The sequence below is a fragment of the Herpailurus yagouaroundi genome, unplaced genomic scaffold, assembly GCF_014898765.1.
Source record: "Herpailurus yagouaroundi ecotype Mexico unplaced genomic scaffold, PumYag 67556, whole genome shotgun sequence".
Classification (NCBI taxonomy): domain Eukaryota; kingdom Metazoa; phylum Chordata; class Mammalia; order Carnivora; family Felidae; genus Herpailurus; species Herpailurus yagouaroundi.
This window is the reverse complement of record NW_024420362.1, coordinates 2,123,009-2,140,785: the sequence shown is the minus strand read 5'-3', so window position 1 is coordinate 2,140,785 and position 17,777 is coordinate 2,123,009. Positions and strand designations below refer to the sequence as shown.

Here is a 17,777-nt window from a genome sequence, read left to right as displayed (position 1 = left end):
TGCTTTATGTTCGTGATTAATTATTCTATATATTTGGGGGCTTTCACAATCAGTGCATAGACATTTATAGTTGTTAGCTCTTCTTGATGGATAGACCCTGTAATTATTATATAATGCCCTTCTTCATCTCTTGTTACAGCCTTTAATTTAAAGTCCAGTTTGTCTGACATAAGTATGGTTAATCCAGCTGTCTTTTGACTTCCAGTGGCATGATAGATAGTTCTCCATCCCCTCACTTTCAATCTGAAGGTGGCCTCAGGTCTGAAATGAATCTCTTGTAGACAGCAAATAGATGGGTCTTGTTTTCTTATCCATTCTGATACCCATGTCTTTTGGTTGGAGTGTTTAGTCCATTTACATTCAGTGTTACTATTGAAACATATGGGTTTAGAGTCATTGTGATGTCTGTAGGTTTCATGCTTGTATTGATGTCTCTGGCACTTTATGGTGCTTGCAACATTTCACTCACAGAGTCCCCCTTAGGGTCTCTTGTAGGGCTGGTTTAGTGGTGATGAATTCCTTCAGGTTTTGTTTGTTTGAGAAAACCTTTATCTCTCCTTCTATTCTGAATGAGAGACTTGCTGCATAAAGGGTTCTCGGCTGCATATTTTTCCTGTTCATCATATTGAAGATTTCCTGCCATTCCTTTCTGGCCTGCCAAGTTTAACTAAATAGGTCTGCTACGACCCTTAATGTCTACCTTTGTATGTTATGGCCCGTTTATCCCTAGTTGTTTTCAGAATTCTCTCTTATCCTTGTATTTTGCCAGTTCTACTGTGATAATTAGTGCAGAAGATTGATTTAAGTTATGTCTGAAAGGAGTTCTCTGTGCCTCTTGGATTTCAGTGCCTGCTTTCTTCCCCACATTGGGGAAGTTCTCAGTTATGATTTGTTCAAGTACACCTTCAGCCCCTTTCTCTCTCTTCTTCTTCTTCTGGAATTCCTATTATATGGATATTGTTCCATTTCATTGCATCACTTTGTTCCCTAATTCTCCCCTCATATTCCTGGATTTTTTTATCTCTGTTTTTCTCAGCTTCCTCTTGTTCCATAATTTTATCTTGTAATTCACCTATTCTCTCCTCTGCCTCTTCAATCCATGCTATGGCTGCCTCCATTTTATTTTGTACCTCATTTATAGCATTTTTTAGTCCATCATGACTATTTTTTAGTCCCTTGATCTCTGTAGCAATAGATCTCTGCTGTCCTGTATGCTTTTTTTCAAGCCCAGTAATTAATTTTATGACTATTATTCTAAATTCTTATTCCATTATGTTTTCAAATTGGTTTTGATCAATTTGTTAGCTGGAGTTTGTTTTGAGAATTCTTCCATTTTGTCATTTTAGGTAGTCCCTGTGGTAGCTCCAAACTGCAGGGCACTTTCCCTGTGCTGTCTGGAGAAACTTGTGTTGGTGAGTGGGGCCACAGTCAGACCTGATGTCTGCCCCCAACCCACCACTAGGGCCACAGTCAGACTGGTGTGTACTTATCTTCCCCTCTCCCAGTGGCGGGACTTACTCTGGAGTGGTGTGTCCCCGTCTGTGCTGCTTTCACACTGCCAGGCGGGTGGTGCTGCTTCGATGGGATCTGGCCAAGGTTGTATTAGACAGGGTGGATCCACAAGGTGCACAGAAGTGGGAGGAGCAGGCTTAGATAGCTTTGCTATGGGTGGTCCCCTGCAGAAGGGGCCATGCAGCACCGGGAGGGAGGCAGGCTTTTCAGAGGGATGGATCCACAGAAGCACATTGTTGGGCTTTCTTGAGGTGCAAGCAATTTCAGTGATGGGAACTGGTTCCCTTTGGAATTTCGTCTGGGGGATGGGAGAAGAAAATGGCTCTTGCCTGCACCTCTCTTCCCCCACCGAGCTCTGTCCTTTCAGGACTCAACAACTCTCCCTCCTGGCGTCCTCTTGCCCTCCCCAGTCTCTGAGAGCAGACTTTTAACATTACAGATGTTAAGTCCCACTGGCTGTCAGAACTCACACAGTCTGGCCCCTCCGCTTTTGCAAGCCAGACTTTGGGGGCTCTGCCTTTCCTGGCGGGCTGCCCCTCCACCGCCTGGCTCCCTCCTGCCAGTTGTGTAGCATGCACCACCTCTCTGCCCTTCCTATGCTCTTCCGTGGACCTCTTGTCTACGCTTGGCTCTGGAGAGGCTGTTCTGCTAGTCTTCTGGCGGTTTTCTGGGTTATTTAGGCCAATGTGGGTGGAATCTAAGTGATCAGCAGGAAGAGGTGATCCCAGTGTCCTCTTATGCTGCTATCTTTTGACATAACCCTGGAGACTTTACTGTTTGAAGGAGAGCAAATTTCTCCTTTTTATAAGAACACCAGTCATATTGGATTATTCCTTACCCTAATGACTTCATTTTAACTTATCACCTCTGTAAAGACCCTATTTTCAAATAAAGACACATTCTAAGGTAATACAGGGGCTAGAGCTTCAACATAAGAATTTGGGGGTGGGGCCCAATGCAATCCATTCATGATTCCATTCATCAAAATAAGGAGATGTGAACAGGAGAGAATATCATCAAAGTAAAGGAAATCATTTCATTTTGTATCTTAAATGTAAAGTCAATTGAGAGCAATCAGGAAAAATATTCAGAAGGTGAATGAAGCTGTAGACTAGAGCCCATGGAATGTAGAATTGAGATCCATTAGCATAAAGGAGGTAGAGTACTACAAGTTTTGCAAGTGGATGAATATCTCCATAGAGAATTCCACATGGGAAGTACATAGAATAATACGGGAAAGGGCAAAGAATAAAACCCTGAAAATTACTAACATATAAGAAACAAGGAAAAGAATGGTAGTTTATAATAGAAACAGAAAAGGATCAGGCAAAGAGGTAATTTGAAAATTAAGAAAGAGTAGTAATATGCAAACCGAGAGAGGAGAGAGTTTTGTGGAAGAAATAATTGTCAACAATATAATGTGCTATAGTGAGGTCAAAGAAAATATTAACTGAAATAAAAGTCCTAATCCTTAAGGTAAGAATGAGGTGTTGATTCAGAATAGGCCTATTCATAAATACAGCCATCATGGAAGATGCCATATATTTTCAGTAGAATTTAATTCTATTTGTATTACTATAGAAAATAAACGAATAAATTCATTTATAGAGTATAACATTTTATACTGATAGAAATTGTAGTTTTACGTGATCTAATTATTCTTATATATAAGAAAGGATTCATTACTGGAGTATATTTTAAAAGGTAGCTAAATAATACTGACAGAAACACTTTTGTAAGCAATGCATACAAAGTCTGCATTTGTATTGAAATTATGATATGTATGGTTATTGTATTTTATAACTAGTGCTCAGAATAAGATAAAATACAGCCTCTCAGAATGATGTTGTAATGTGGTTAGTCAAAAGAGTCTTCTAAGGAAATTTTTCCCATCAAGTTGTCCATTTTTATGTGGTCAACACTGGGGATTTCAGTGCTGTCAAATGTCATTTTATGTACTACTTCACAATCTAACCATACATATTATCCTTTTCCCTCAGTTCCCCTAAAATACACAAAGCTATCTCCAGAACCAATTTCAAATTTTCACAATTAAACCCTTATTAAAAGAAAGTACTGAAAAGATAAAGTAGAATTTGTTCAGAGACTATTTATTGGCTCACACAAATATGTGTATATAGGAAAACATTGTATATTTATGTCTATAAGTACTCAATAAAAGTTTTGTTCAGAGAAAGAACCAATAGATATATATTGAATGGCTATTTAGTATTGAGAAGACTAATAAAGAGAAGAGATACATTTTCTGCCATCATGGAGCTATCATCTTGGAAAAGTAGTACATGGTAGTGAAAAGTGTGAAACTGGCTAAAATTAAAAGCTGAATAGTGTGATACAAGCTGAATTTGTGCTATCAGAATCTAGAGGAAAGAAAGATTAATGAAATACAGAGAGGTCGGGGATGTGGATTGGAATTGAACTTTGAAAGATGAGTAGACTTTAATTGAGAGGAGGGAGAAGGCAGAGGTGGGCACATAAAAATCTGGAATATGTATAGTTGTCTTCATGAAACAATTATAAAGCCAACCAAACTAGATTTAAGGTAAGTAGGAGAAAAGAGGAGAAAATCTGATTGAATATAGTTGGGTTTATGTAAAACAAAAACAAAGTGTGTAATCCATAAATTTCCCCTTTACTTAGCTTCACAAATTTTATAGCCAAATTTATTGTGCATGTATTCTTTTTTTTTTAATTGAAGTATAGTTGACACACAAGGTTACATTAGTTTCAGGTGTACAACATATATTCTAATCTCCCTGACCTACTTCCTTCAGAGTACATCTGTTCATTTTTATCTTCATGTGCTTTTGCAGTGAATTTTAATCTATGAGCCCCCCAAAGTCTTTTTGGAAGTTAACTGGTTACAATTTTAGTGTTGTCATCTTTTTGTTTCACCACTTCAAATTTGAATTGAGCCAAAGTAGTCTTGTTCTAAAGTCACTGTAGCTTTTTAAGTTGGTGAGTAACGTCTCTTTGGGAAGACTAGTCTGAAATGTGGGTTAGAGGATGAGTTGAATGGAAGAAAGTCTGGGTATAGTGATTAGCCTAGCCAGTACCTGGTTTCTCAAATTTTAATAGTGGTAAAATTAGTTTATCTGCAGATTCATTTTAATGGGAATCTAATTTTTTGGTTCTTTGGTAATTGAAATAAAATTATGTTTAAGATATTGTTACCTAGGGGAACCTGGGTGGCTCAGTCAGTTAAGCATCTGACTTCAGCTCAGGTCATGATGTCACAGATCATGGGTTCAAGCCCCACATCAGGCTCTCTGCTATCAGCAGAGCCTGCTTCTAGTCCTCTGTCCCCCTGTCTCTCTGCCCTTACCCCTTTCACACTCTTTCTCTCAAAATAAATAAATAAACATTAAAAAATATATTGTTACTCAAATATCAACAAGTATAATGATAGGCACAAACTGCTTTAACAATTTTAATAAAACTATAAAACAGATAAAAATAAAATTAACATTAATATGTCTACTGACTTTAGATTTTATAGTAGAAAGATTTAGATTAAATACAGTCATATTTTTGACCTTACTGATACTAATGCAGATTATCTGTTGTATAAGTAGACTGTATATAATTGTATTAATACTTTAAGGCTTTTCATCTTACTCAGGATATCAGACACCACATTGAATGAAAACTCTGATATTGAGCAGTTCTCAAATTCCAGCTTTAATAGGGTGTCAATTTGGTAATTTTTTAAAGTTGCCTTGCTTACATGAAGATAAAGCCAGGATGGAAATTTTTATAATATGGATATCTAATCCATTTATTGCTAGAATCAGGAATAGAAAAAAATCATTCAGTGCACATTTGCCCCTCTATTTACAGCTAATAAACAGTTGCAAGTTGCTCTACAAAGACCATATTCTCATTCTACCTCTGCTTACATCACATTAAGAAGATGGCACTGACTTCTTTGTCACAGGTCTTTATATGTCCAGCTTACCAATGCCATGGTGTGAAATAGTATCATACTCTGGGATGACTCAACTCTGAAATATTTTCTTCATATAATCATAAAATTTTTGTTAGTTCAGTACACATGATGTTGCTTGGTTCTCATGTAATACAAAAACAAACAAATGTATACATCCATGAGCAATACACCACTTATAAGTTAATAATACAGAATATGTTTATGTCAACATTTTTTGCATAAAAAGGAATGTACAAAACTTTAAATATACCTTGCTTTAAGAAATAATGGCCTAGTGAGCTTTATTGACTATTTTTTAAATGAAGTTGACCCCAATATTAGGAATTACATCATGTAATTAATTAAAGTCTTTGATATATTGAACTCTATTTTAGAGCAGAAACTTATTCAGGACACCTTAAGAAATAATGGGTTTCACTTCTTTCTGTGTGTCTGTTCATTCTTTTCTATTTCTCTGTCAACCTGTTTATTTTCCTATTGAGTAGTACCTTCCATCACAAAGTATGTCACATGGTACTAGCCAGCCTATGAATCAGCTACCATTGTGGGGTGCAAGTGCCCATCATTGTCCACTCAGTGGCCTATTTTCAAAAAAAAAGCCTACCCAGTTCTCCTTCCCTAAGTAAAAAATTATGAGCAGGACAGTTGCAGCTAGAAGTCGTGTTAAGCATGTAAAATACAATGATCTGAGTAAACGGTTTTTGCTTTATGAAAATATTACCTCTTTCACATTCAAGGGAAATGAAAGTATAAGTTGTACTCATTGTCTCCCCTTACTCTGCAGCCTTCTGCAATATGGCCTCTGCTCCCCCTATTATACTGAAATTGTTCTCAGTAATGTCTTTATGTTTCTGATATAAAGCTGATAAGTTTTCAACTTTTAAGTCATCTTTCTACAGCATTGGATATTGCTTATTGAATTTTTCAAAATATTTACTCCTTTAGATTCTATAACGTGCTCTAATATTTCATTCTGTACCTCTCTGAATACTTGCTGTCTGTTTTCTTCATGGACTTAAATATTTCTTCATCTCTTAAATATTAGTATTTTACAGGAAGTGATCATTAGCCCACTGCTCTTCTCACTCTATATACTTTCCAGAGTGGCAGCTTCAATTACCTTCTATATGATAAGTCTTCCAAGTCTTCATACTCTTTATAGATCTCTCCTGTGAAATTTAGCCTTGTAATATTTAACTGCCTACATCTCCAACTTTAAAAATCATGAACTGAACTCATCATATTCTTCTTGAATGCAACTCCTCCTATATGCCCTATCTTAGTTGATGGGACCACCATTTTCCAAATGTATAAACTAGAAATTTTAGAATTATCTTGAACTCTTTTTCCTCCATATTCAATTAATCCCTAATTCTGGTCTCATCACCTTTAAGCCCCTCTACTACATGATTACCAAAATTAACTCTCTTTTAACAATTTCACCCCCTATTGTACAAGTAATATCCAAGAGCCCTAATATGGCACATAAGACCATCCATGATCTGGATATTACTTCTCTGTCCTCAGAGCCTGTAGCCTTCTGCTTTTAATCAGCACTGATTTGCTTGTAGTCACACACATTTTTTTTCTCATCTTTTCTCTCCCATTACTTACAGTGTTTCCTTTTACTGGAATATACTTTTCATCCAGACTAATTCATCCTCATCCTTTAAGAATCAATTAGGATATTACTTTGTGTATAAAGCCTTCTCAGAGATGCTTTCCCTGAGGCATGGCTAAGTGTTCTATTTCTGTGTTCCTGAAGAGTATAACCCTAATCATAGTATGCACTGTAATGCTATTATAATTATGTTTACATGCTACCCCTCATATAAGTGAAAATACCTTGAGAAAAATGGCTGGGACTTTTCATTTTTATATCAGGGGATGTAATATAATCTAGGTTCTAAAATTGACTCACTGAAAACTATGCAGCAGACTACAGAAGAAGCCCTAACACATCTCATCAGACTAACTTTTACATGAAGAGGCCACAATCACTACATACCTGCCTTTAAATAAGAGACTGGATCATTTATCTCTGGCACTATGTGAGGCACATAGTCAGTATTCAAGAAAGGATTATTGAAATACATTTCACACCACTTTTTTGGGAAGAGGGAAATATACTTGACATGGGAATAGACCCTGGTTATAATGGCAAGGCCCCCTGTTTCCAGTGAATAGGAAACCAAGTTAAAGGTCATTGAAATACCACTAGAAAAAAAAATGAGTGATCAATTTTGCTAGATACATAATTCAAGCCAGACTAAAATCTCTAGAAATCATCTCTTTCTACCCTAGGGGACAAATCTGTCTAGACAACTGGAATCCTAAAGCAGAGAAGTAATAGAAAACAGCCTGGCAACATTTCTCTACCCACTGGATGACAATAAGAAAAATAAATTGTTATAAAAGATTTTCATTGCTTCCCAAGGGCATAAAAATATCGCAGCCTATTATGTCTTATAAAATCAATAAAAATTCTAAAGCTTGATAAATTCTGATTTACTACCTGACCTTTATTAAGTCTTTGTTATTATAGGCTAATCTGAAAAAGTCTTTCATAAACATCTGTTTGATTCTTATCTGATTGTCCCCAAAGTGACTAAAACATGCCATCATCTCTATAATGACACTGCCTAGACTTTAAAAAATATAAGATCTCGATCCTGAAACCTTTCTAATGTGACTTTTGTAATATCAAATATAAATTTGGTCTGTATCAGGATCCATTCTTGTCCTTTTACATTATTGCCTCATTTAGTCCTTGTAACTATTTTTTTCTAGTTCTTTATCATTTTGTAATTTAAATTTTAGTTTTCATACAGTGCAATATTAGTTTCAGGAGTAAAATTCAGTGATTTATCACTTACATACAACACCCAGTGCTCATCCCAATAAGTGCCCTACTTAGCACCCATCACCCATCTAGATCATCTCCCACCCACCTCCCTCTGTCAACCCACAGTTTGTTCTCTATCATTAAGAGTCTCTTGTGGTTTGTTTCTCACTCTTCTCTCCCCCCCCTTCCCATATGGTCATCTGTTTTGTTTCTTAAATTCCACATATGAGTGAAATCATATGGTATTTGTCTTTCTCTGATTGATTTAGTTCACTTAGAATTATACATTCTAGCTCCATCCACATCATTGCAAATGGCAAGATTTCATTCTTTTTGATGGCTGAGTAATATTCCAATATGGTGTGTATACACACACACACACACACACACACGCATACACACATCTTCTTTATCCATTCATCAGTCAGTAACTATTCTTTTAGCTAGTCTTTAAATATTATTTTCATGTTCACAAAGGGGAAAATAAGTTTAGGAAAACACAGCTATTAAGTGACAGAACAAGGATTGAACTCATCTCTGTAATGGAAAGGTGTAGATAACCATTAGAGATAGAAACCACTTTCCGTTTGAGGACTGTTGACTGATCCTTGTGTGTGTGTATATGTGTGTTTCATGTCTATCAAAAGATTAATGTGGGACAAATACTAAATTATCCCATTTAATTCTGTTAATACTCTATAATCTAGGTAGTATTATTATCATCATTTTGCAGCTGAGGAAACTGATGTTTAGAAAAATTCATTTTGCAAATACATAAGTGTGATGATGGCCCATTTTATTAGAAAAACTGTATCTAGTAATATACATTAATCAGTTCAAAGACTACATATACCAGTTAGCTTAAGTTTATTCTATCATTACATCTTGTATCAGTACAAATGAGTATGCTTTGTGCCAAGACTCCCCCTCTACCCCCACACATTAACCTGGAAGAATAACCCAGCATGCATGTCTTGTTGAAAATGGGTCAGTATTGTTTACCATCAAAGGACAGACTTATTTTAATTTTTCATTTATAGGCCACATTGCTACAAAACAATTTTTAATTCCATTTGATTTTGCCTTTGAAGTAAAACTCCATAGATGCTGTCATGACATACCTCATTATCTTTCTGAATTTTTACTCGTCTTTTTGGAGAAAGACAATGTTTACTTCTTAAGACTAGAACTTTTAGGGGCTCCTGGATGGCTCAGTCTGCTAGGCATCCGACTTCAGCTCAGGTCATGATCTCACGGTTCATGGATTTGAGGCTGTATCAGGCTCTGTGCTGACAGCTCAGAACCTGGAGCCTGCTTCAGATTCTGTGTCTCCCTCTCTCTCTGCCCCTCCTCTACTTGCACTCTGTCTCTCTCTCTCTCAAAATTAAATAAACATTTAAAAAAAGGACTAGAACTTTTAGAATTTTGAATCTAAAATTCATGAAATACTTTTATAAATAACAACAGTATATAAAGACAAATGCATTTGTGCTCTAAAACCAGCAGACTTGTTAGCCATTACTTTCTGATGAGGGAACATTTTAGGGCCCTTATTTAAGCAGGAAAATGGCACCTGATTTCTGTCTCCCCCTCCCCCTCCCGCCCCATTATAGTGTACTTAGTGATGGCAAATCAACAATGAAATTAATTCAGATTATTGAATCCTAGATTGCTTTTTAAATTGAGAACAGCATGTGCTTTTGATCCGAAGCCTGAAAATTTTGAACCCTACATAGGTTGTGTCCCTTATTTGCCAATCTAATCATGATCAATGCCAAAAATTCCAAATTTATGTGGAAAATATTTTAAAAAAGAAAAAATCATGATCCAACCAAAGATAACCACTGTTTTTATTGGTATATATTCTTCTAAACTTCTAAAATTGTCTTTTTTTTCCAAAAATAAGAATATTATATACTCTTATAACTGCCTTTTCCACTTTTTTAAAATGTTTATTTATCTTTGAGAGAGAGAGAGAATGAGCAGGGGAGGGGCAGAGAGAGAGGGAGACACAGAATCTGAAGCAGGCTCCAGGCTCCGAGCTGTCAGCACAGAGCCCAATGGCTCAATGTGGGGCTTGAACTCATGAACCACTAGATCACGACCCTGAGCTGAAATCGGATGTTTAACTGACTGAGCCACCCAGGCACCCAACATTTTCCACTTTATAATGTGAACCTCTTCTGTCAAGTACTTATAGATCTATATGATAATTTACAATGGCTGGAGTGTATGTGTGTGCAGTGTATCTTTATGTATGTGGGTTCCATCCTTTATCTAATTTCATGATGAATAAATGGGCTATTTATGCTTTTCACTAGTTTAAACCATGTTGCAAAGAACACGGATATACAGCTATCCCTGTTTATACATTTGTCTGATAACGTAAGGACTTTCTTTATTCCAGTAGACTTAAAAATCAGGAAAGATTCTTTGAGAATTCTTATATGAGAATTAAGTTGCTAATTAGTAGCCATTTTTACTTATCTACACGTTCTACCTTGACTCAGGTTGTGCATAGATTGTCTTAGAAACTAAAGTTACAAAGGAGCTTCTGTCAGTTACAGATATGACATTAATAAACTGTGTTTTAATTCTGTCCTAATTGCTCATATTTAAAACAACTGCTGACTGGCTTCTACCTTAAGGGGCAGTTTGTAATTTGAAGTAATGGCACTAGCATCTGCTAAAGTGTCTGTGATGTTAACCATACAGGTTGCCTTTCTCCATACAACTGATTAAGTAATTAAGCATACGCTAACGTGGGAAACACAACTAATGGGAAGCACCTGTTTATAGGACCACAAATTGAAGATTAATATCTTCTCTTCCCAAGGTCATAACCAGTGGCATATTTCTATAATCTGATCCCTTGTGGAATAGAGGCATCATGCAAGAGGAAGCCTGCCATTCCTGCCTTATACAGAAGCCAGTGAGCTGATATAACCTCAGAGTACCTAGGCCTACTAAAGTTGTGGAGTTGGGCTGACTACTCTAAAACTTCCATCATCAGCAAGAAGTAGGTAGTGGCGGAGCCAACAGATAGGTTGTACACGTTAAAGTAGTCTTAGAGTGATTCAGAAACAAAAGCAGATGACAAGTAAGTATATTCTAGGTCAGCATATTAGCAACAGAGCTCAGGCAGATAAAACACAACTACCACAGAAAATGACAGAATATTGTCCATCATATAATCAATGTTAGAGAAGTGACTGATGCCTAATAATCTTAGTCATAAGAATCTATGTCACACATGGAGTAGAAAGTCACAGAGATGACAGATGGTAGGAGAAAAATGACCCTGTATTGCATTGTCATTTAAAAGCTAGTTTATTTGCACCAACCCAAATGGTTTCTCAAGCTCTCATCCTTGCCAAATACTCTTGGCCGAGGTCACTGCAATCTGTGTATGCCTTAATTAGCTCTTCTTCTTCCACTCTTGATAGTGCTATCTGCACTTCAATAACAGAACTTAACCAGATGATTCCACAGAGCCCATTTCTGCTGTGTGATTTTTTTCCTGGTTTTTGTATTGTTTTCTTTTGTTTTGTTTTGTTTTATTTTTTGTTTTTTTTCCAATATATGAAGTTTATTGTCAAATTGGTTTCCATAGAACACCCAGTGCTCATCCCAAAAGGTGCCCTCCTCAATACCCATCACCCACCCTCCCCTCCCTCCCACCCCCCATCAACCCTCAGTTTGTTCTCAGTTTTTAAGAGTCTCTTATGCTTTGGCTCTCTTCCACTCTAACCTCTTTTTTTTTCCTTCCCCTCCCCCGTGGGTTTCTGTTAAGTTTCTTAGGATCCACATAAGAGTGAAATCATATGGTATCTGTCTTTCTCTGTATGGCTTATTTCACTTAGCATAACACTCTCCATTTCCATCCATGTTGCTACAAAGGGCCATATTTCATTCTTTCTCATTGCCACGTAGTACTCCATTGTGTATATAAACCACAATTTCTTTATGTTTTGTTTTGTTTTAAACAGAACTGCTGTCTTTGTAAACCATTCAGGATTATTTTTTGGTATTAAAATTAAAATCACATGTTTACGGAAAAAGCTATCACACAAATCTGGGTAATTTAGTGTATGTCCTTTTATTGTTTTCCTACTTTTCCTCAAAAAAATATTAAATATGTATAGACATTCTGATTCTTCCTTTATACATCCATTGCTTCTCATGCCCTCCAAACAGGAAAAATTCGGTAAATAGTCAACAATATAAGGAGCTAGAACTCATTTTTTTATACTCAAAAATTAACAGCTCTCATTCTATTTCTTTTTGTTAAGATTCCGCCTATATTTTAAGGCCTAATTGGGATGAAGTTTTCTCTGGCCCCCAACTCCTGCACTCAAAGGATTATGACTTTGCTCTGCTCTGAACTGCCATCATACTTAAAACTGTAATAGATGCTATAAGAGACACATAGTTTTATGCTATAGTTGTTTGTACATTTATCATTTCCTCCTAATAACTTATATAGGTGTTTATTATGGTACCTTGCAGATAGTTTATACAGTAAAAATTTATGGGTGGATGGAAGGAAGGAAAGAAGAAAGGGAAGGAGGGAGGCAGGGAGAAAGTGTTTCCTTTCCTTTCTTTATATTAATGTCAAATGATATTCTCTGTGCGTTGATCAGTATAGAAGAAGGTGAACCGAAGGGTCAGTGTCTGATTCATTGCTAAAAATTGGATGGTTACTTAATCAACAGATAGCTTTTGGTAAATTGCTATGTGTAATCCACTGTGAAAGATACCTGAGAAGTTCTGTTATAGTTTGTGTGGTTTCTATTGGTATGTTATTCAATGTAAGTTTCACATATATGACTTACTTGGGAATTGTTCCAACTATTTTTATAATACTTCATATTTTTATTTGTTGCCTTTTCTCACATTTTCCAGGTATGCAGTCATCATTATCAGACTTTCAACCTCACAGAGAGAAAATTTGTCTTAAAGCCCAATTGTATTCCCTAGTAAAGAAACAAATATAATGCATGGCTAATGTACAAAAACAAGGACATTTAAAAAAAACTCTATTCACTAGGTTTGACATTGAGTCCAAAGATAATCAATAGCAATGACTATGACATTTGAAATACTGAACAATATACTGATTTTTCTTCTGAGCTACATTTTTGCAAAATCCTTTGAGATACTCAAGTTATCAATTATGTAAATGCTAGTCATTTAAAATCCCAAGAGGTTGGTTATACGTTATGAAAATATCATTTTTATGATAGATAAAGGTAAGTATTGCATATTTTCTACATTTGTAGCTTAATATGGATTAAATTTTTAATGCCTTGAAATAATATTGTACTCTGTGGTTTTACTTTTATCACATATTTCAATCTTTCTAAAGTTGCTCTGATTGAGTTTCTTTGATAATGTACCTTTATTTTACTATAAGACTTGATAGTTTGCAAAATATGAGGTTCATAATAGAGATATAGAATAGAGTTACTACCTGGCAGGGAGGATAAGAAGAAAGTGAAATATAGAAAAGTGATTTAATCTCACTACTGCAGTTGTGTAAAATATAATTTGTTTTTCCCCTAGCACAGCAGAATTTCATGCTGATAACAAGCTACTGAATTAATAAATCCATTGCAACTATCAAGACTTTTCCTTTAATAACATAATGAATGCTGAGCCTTAAGAAAAGGAAACATATTCTTTGCACAGTTGTTACCTCTTGCAGATCTATCCCTAAACATAGGAAAAATACCAACACCATATTATGAGCAATATCAATATGAAAATAATTTGTGCATATCAATTAGAATACTGTATTTTCCACACAAAAACTCAATTCCTGGAACACATTTCCTTATTTTCCAATTGGAAAGACATTTAGGGTCTATTTTGCTATCATTACATGTGCTTAGCTCCAATTACATTTAATGGGAGTTGTGTGTCTATAGTCACAGTAGCCTCTGAACTACTTTAACATTATTGCTTTCCATTCTCATTAAAATAGCTTTTCATCTCTTCTCCCAACATGAACTATCACAGTAATCTGGGTTTCTGTTTTCTTTGCATGGATTTATTTCATGTGATGAAAGATATAGATTACACAACATGATCTGATTCTAGTTTTAAGAACATTATGATGTCATTGAGATTAGAATAGGGCTAGAACTATTTAATTTTTAAGTAGAGGTAATTGAGTGGCTTCTAAACATCCATTTTAGCACAGTGACTGATGTATACAATTTTGTTGGAATAAAGTAAGTTGAGAGAGCAGCTGATCACAGTCCGGAGGTGAGGCTGAACTCTGAGGTGATACATTATAACTGACATGCAAAATCTGGTAGAAAGATTAGAGAGGGCAGTGGCCCACCTGGAGATAGTATCCCATACCTCTGACATGCACTGTGGGTATGGAGACAATGCTCCAAAAGGAGCAACTCCATATGTGCAAGCATTTGACTCACTGTTTAACAGTCCTGTGGCAGAGTAAAGAGATCAGTAAAGAGATTGGGGGAGATGTACAGAAACATGTGAAGATGGTTCACACAGGCCTGAGGTTGGAGTGAGTTCTCTTGGTTACAGCCTCTCAGTGTCAGCAGACAGCAGGCAATAAGCTTTCTGATTTGTTGGCACGCATCTCAGAGCAGATCCAAGAAGTGGTAACCTTCTGGGAGAAAAACCAAGGCAGCAAGTTGTTCAACCACCTGTTAGCTGTCAGCGAAAGTATCCAGGCCCTGGGCTGGGTGGCTGTGGCACCCAAGCCTGGTCCCTATGTGAAACAAATGAATGATGCTGCCATGTTTTATACAAACTGAGTCCTCAAGGAATACAAAGATGTCAATAAGAAGCATGTGGACTGGGTCAAAGCTTACTTGAGTATATGGACAGAGCTACTGGCTTACATTAAGGAGTTCCATACCACTGGACTGGTCTGGAGCAAAACAAGGCCTGTGGCAAAATAACTGAGCGGATTGCCATCTGGACCTTCTGCTGAATCAGGTCCTCCTCCTCCCCCACCAGGCCCACCTCCCCCACCAGTCCCCACCAGTTCTGGCTCAGATGAGTCTGCTTCCCACTCAGCACTGTTTGTACAGATTAACCAGGGGGAAAGCATCACAAATTTCCTGATACATGTATCTGATAACATGAAGACTCACCAGAACCCTGCCCTCAAGGCTCAGAGTGGTCCAGTACAAAGTGGCCTCAAACCATTCTCTGCACCTAAACCAGGAGTCAGCCCATCCCCCAAAGCAACCACAAAGAAGGAGCCAGCTATACTTGAACTGCAGGGCAAGAAGTGGAGAGTGGAAAATCAGGAGAATGTTTCCAACCTGGTGATTGATGACACAGAGCTGAAACAGGTGGCTTACATATTCAAGTGTGTCAATACAACATTGCAAATCAAGGGCAAAAGTAACTCCATTACAGTAGATAACTGTAAGAAACTCGGTCTGGTGTTCAATGAAGTGGTGGGCATTGTGGAGATAATATTAGAGCAAAGTTCAGGTAATGGGTAAAGTGCCAGCCATTTCCATCAACAAAACAGATGGCTGTCATGTTCACCTCAGCAAGAATTCCCTGGATTGCGAAATAGTCAGTGCCAAATCTTCTGAGATGAATGCCCTCATTCCTACAGAAGGCGGTGACTTTAATGAATTCCCAGTCCCTGAGAAGTTCAAGACCCTATGGAATGGGCAGAACTTGGTCACCACAGAGACAGAAATTGCTGGATAAGAGAAGTGCCACTGGGTTCTTTGCCCCCTCCCTCACACCTTGGGATAAAGCTGTATCAAGACAGTTCTTTTCTAGATTTCCTCTACCTTTCTGCTCTTAAACTGCTTATTCGCTCTGAGAAGCACAGCTACCTGTCTTCACTGAAATATACCTCAGGCTGAGATTTGGGTAGGAAAGCAAGTCAGTTGATCTTTTGCAGGAAGGTGCAGCTTTTCCATGTCAGCTCAACACCACCACCAGCCCATTCTTAAGGAACTGCACACCAGGACTGGTGTGTTTTAGCTTTAAGCCTTTGGGAGTTATTTGACCAACAAACAGTCTTTTGGGAAGAATAAAGCAGTCCCCAGGAATTAAAAGATCAGAATGTTCACATAAGTTCATCTTCTTCTAACAATGCAACGAAGGTAGCAGAGGCTGGCGTGATTCTAGCTGGTTCTTCTAACCAAACTAATTTTTCACTGTTGACAGGTGATGCAGGAGTCGCACTGGACCAAAGGCTAAAGCTTGGCCATCTAGCATTCCAAGCAAAATTGATTCCTGTAGGCATTCCTTTTATTCTGCATTCCATCCTGGGTCTGCCTGAACCTGACAGAGTAGGTTCTCCTGTATCAGCTGCTGGGAAGAGCCCTGCACCCAGGCCAGTTAAAGGAATCTTGGACCCTTTCTATCACTGGGATCCCTGCCCAGCACCTTCCTACAGAGATGACTTAAACAAAAACAAAAATAAAACCAAAAAAAGGAAAACACACCATTTCAAGGAATCTGGAATTCCTTCTTCCATGCTATATGCCTTCCCTCCATCTTCACGGCCTCCTTTGCCCTGTCATGCCCAACTGCTTTTGGTTTCTGTCCAGGCACCTGAACAAAGGACTAAAATCTCCAGTACAGCCTGGTTTTAGGTCTTGTGTAAGAATCTTGCACAGCATCGCTAACATAAATTACAGTTTTTCTTTCTAGGACACTAACCAAAATATGCAACTTTTTTGGTGAGAAGAGAGATTATCCTGTGACTTTTACCCATTTCCTGAGGCCTGTGGAAATAAACCTTTATGTACTTAAAGTTATACGGAAAATAGAGTAAAATTAATACCAAAAAATAAATTAATTAAATAAGTTGATATAGTTTAATGCCTGTGATATCTGGTGGAAGCCAAATTTGTAAAACATAAAATATATGAGAAAATAAGGCTTAAAAACTTGAAGTACTAGACTTTATCAACAGCCTAAATATGGTACATTTAATTCCAATTCAAATTTTGACAAGGCAAAAATAAGGAGAATAAGCATATTAGAAAATCTCTTAAAGAATTGGTTTATCTCTTTTCCTTAGTGCTGATCTGTACTTATGTCCAGAAGAAAAGTGGTCATTTGGGCAGAAAAAAGTGATTAGTGGACAGAGAAAGAGGCTTGTTAAGTCTTTAAGAAAATGAAGAACTTGAGGAGAACTCTTAAAAAGATGATTAGGGACTTTAGAATCACTTGACTCATTGGCACTCAACAAATAGACATCTGCCTAGCCTTACTAAGATAGCCTAGTTAGTACCTATTGGGTTTAGTTTTCAAGCTGTGTTGTTTTCAAGATGTTTTGTGATTATAGCATAATATAGAGTTCCAAAATTTTTCCTAAAAATACATGTTTTATTTTAAAAAAAAATTTTTTTTAACGTTTATTTATTTTTGGGACAGAGAGAGACAGAGCATGAACGGGGGAGGGGCAGAGAGAGAGGGAGACACAGA

The 17,777-nt window shown here is 37.0% G+C and overlaps 1 protein-coding gene and 1 pseudogene across 3 annotated transcripts in view; both read left to right on the top strand.

Annotated features, from left to right (window-relative positions):
- The window catches only part of DIAPH2 (diaphanous related formin 2), a 1,032,498-nt gene that overhangs the window by 999,102 nt on the left and 15,619 nt on the right, over positions 1 to 17,777 (top strand). The gene's annotated exons all lie outside the window — the stretch shown is intronic.
- On the top strand, positions 14,567 to 17,137 carry LOC121025227 (adenylyl cyclase-associated protein 1-like; annotated as a pseudogene).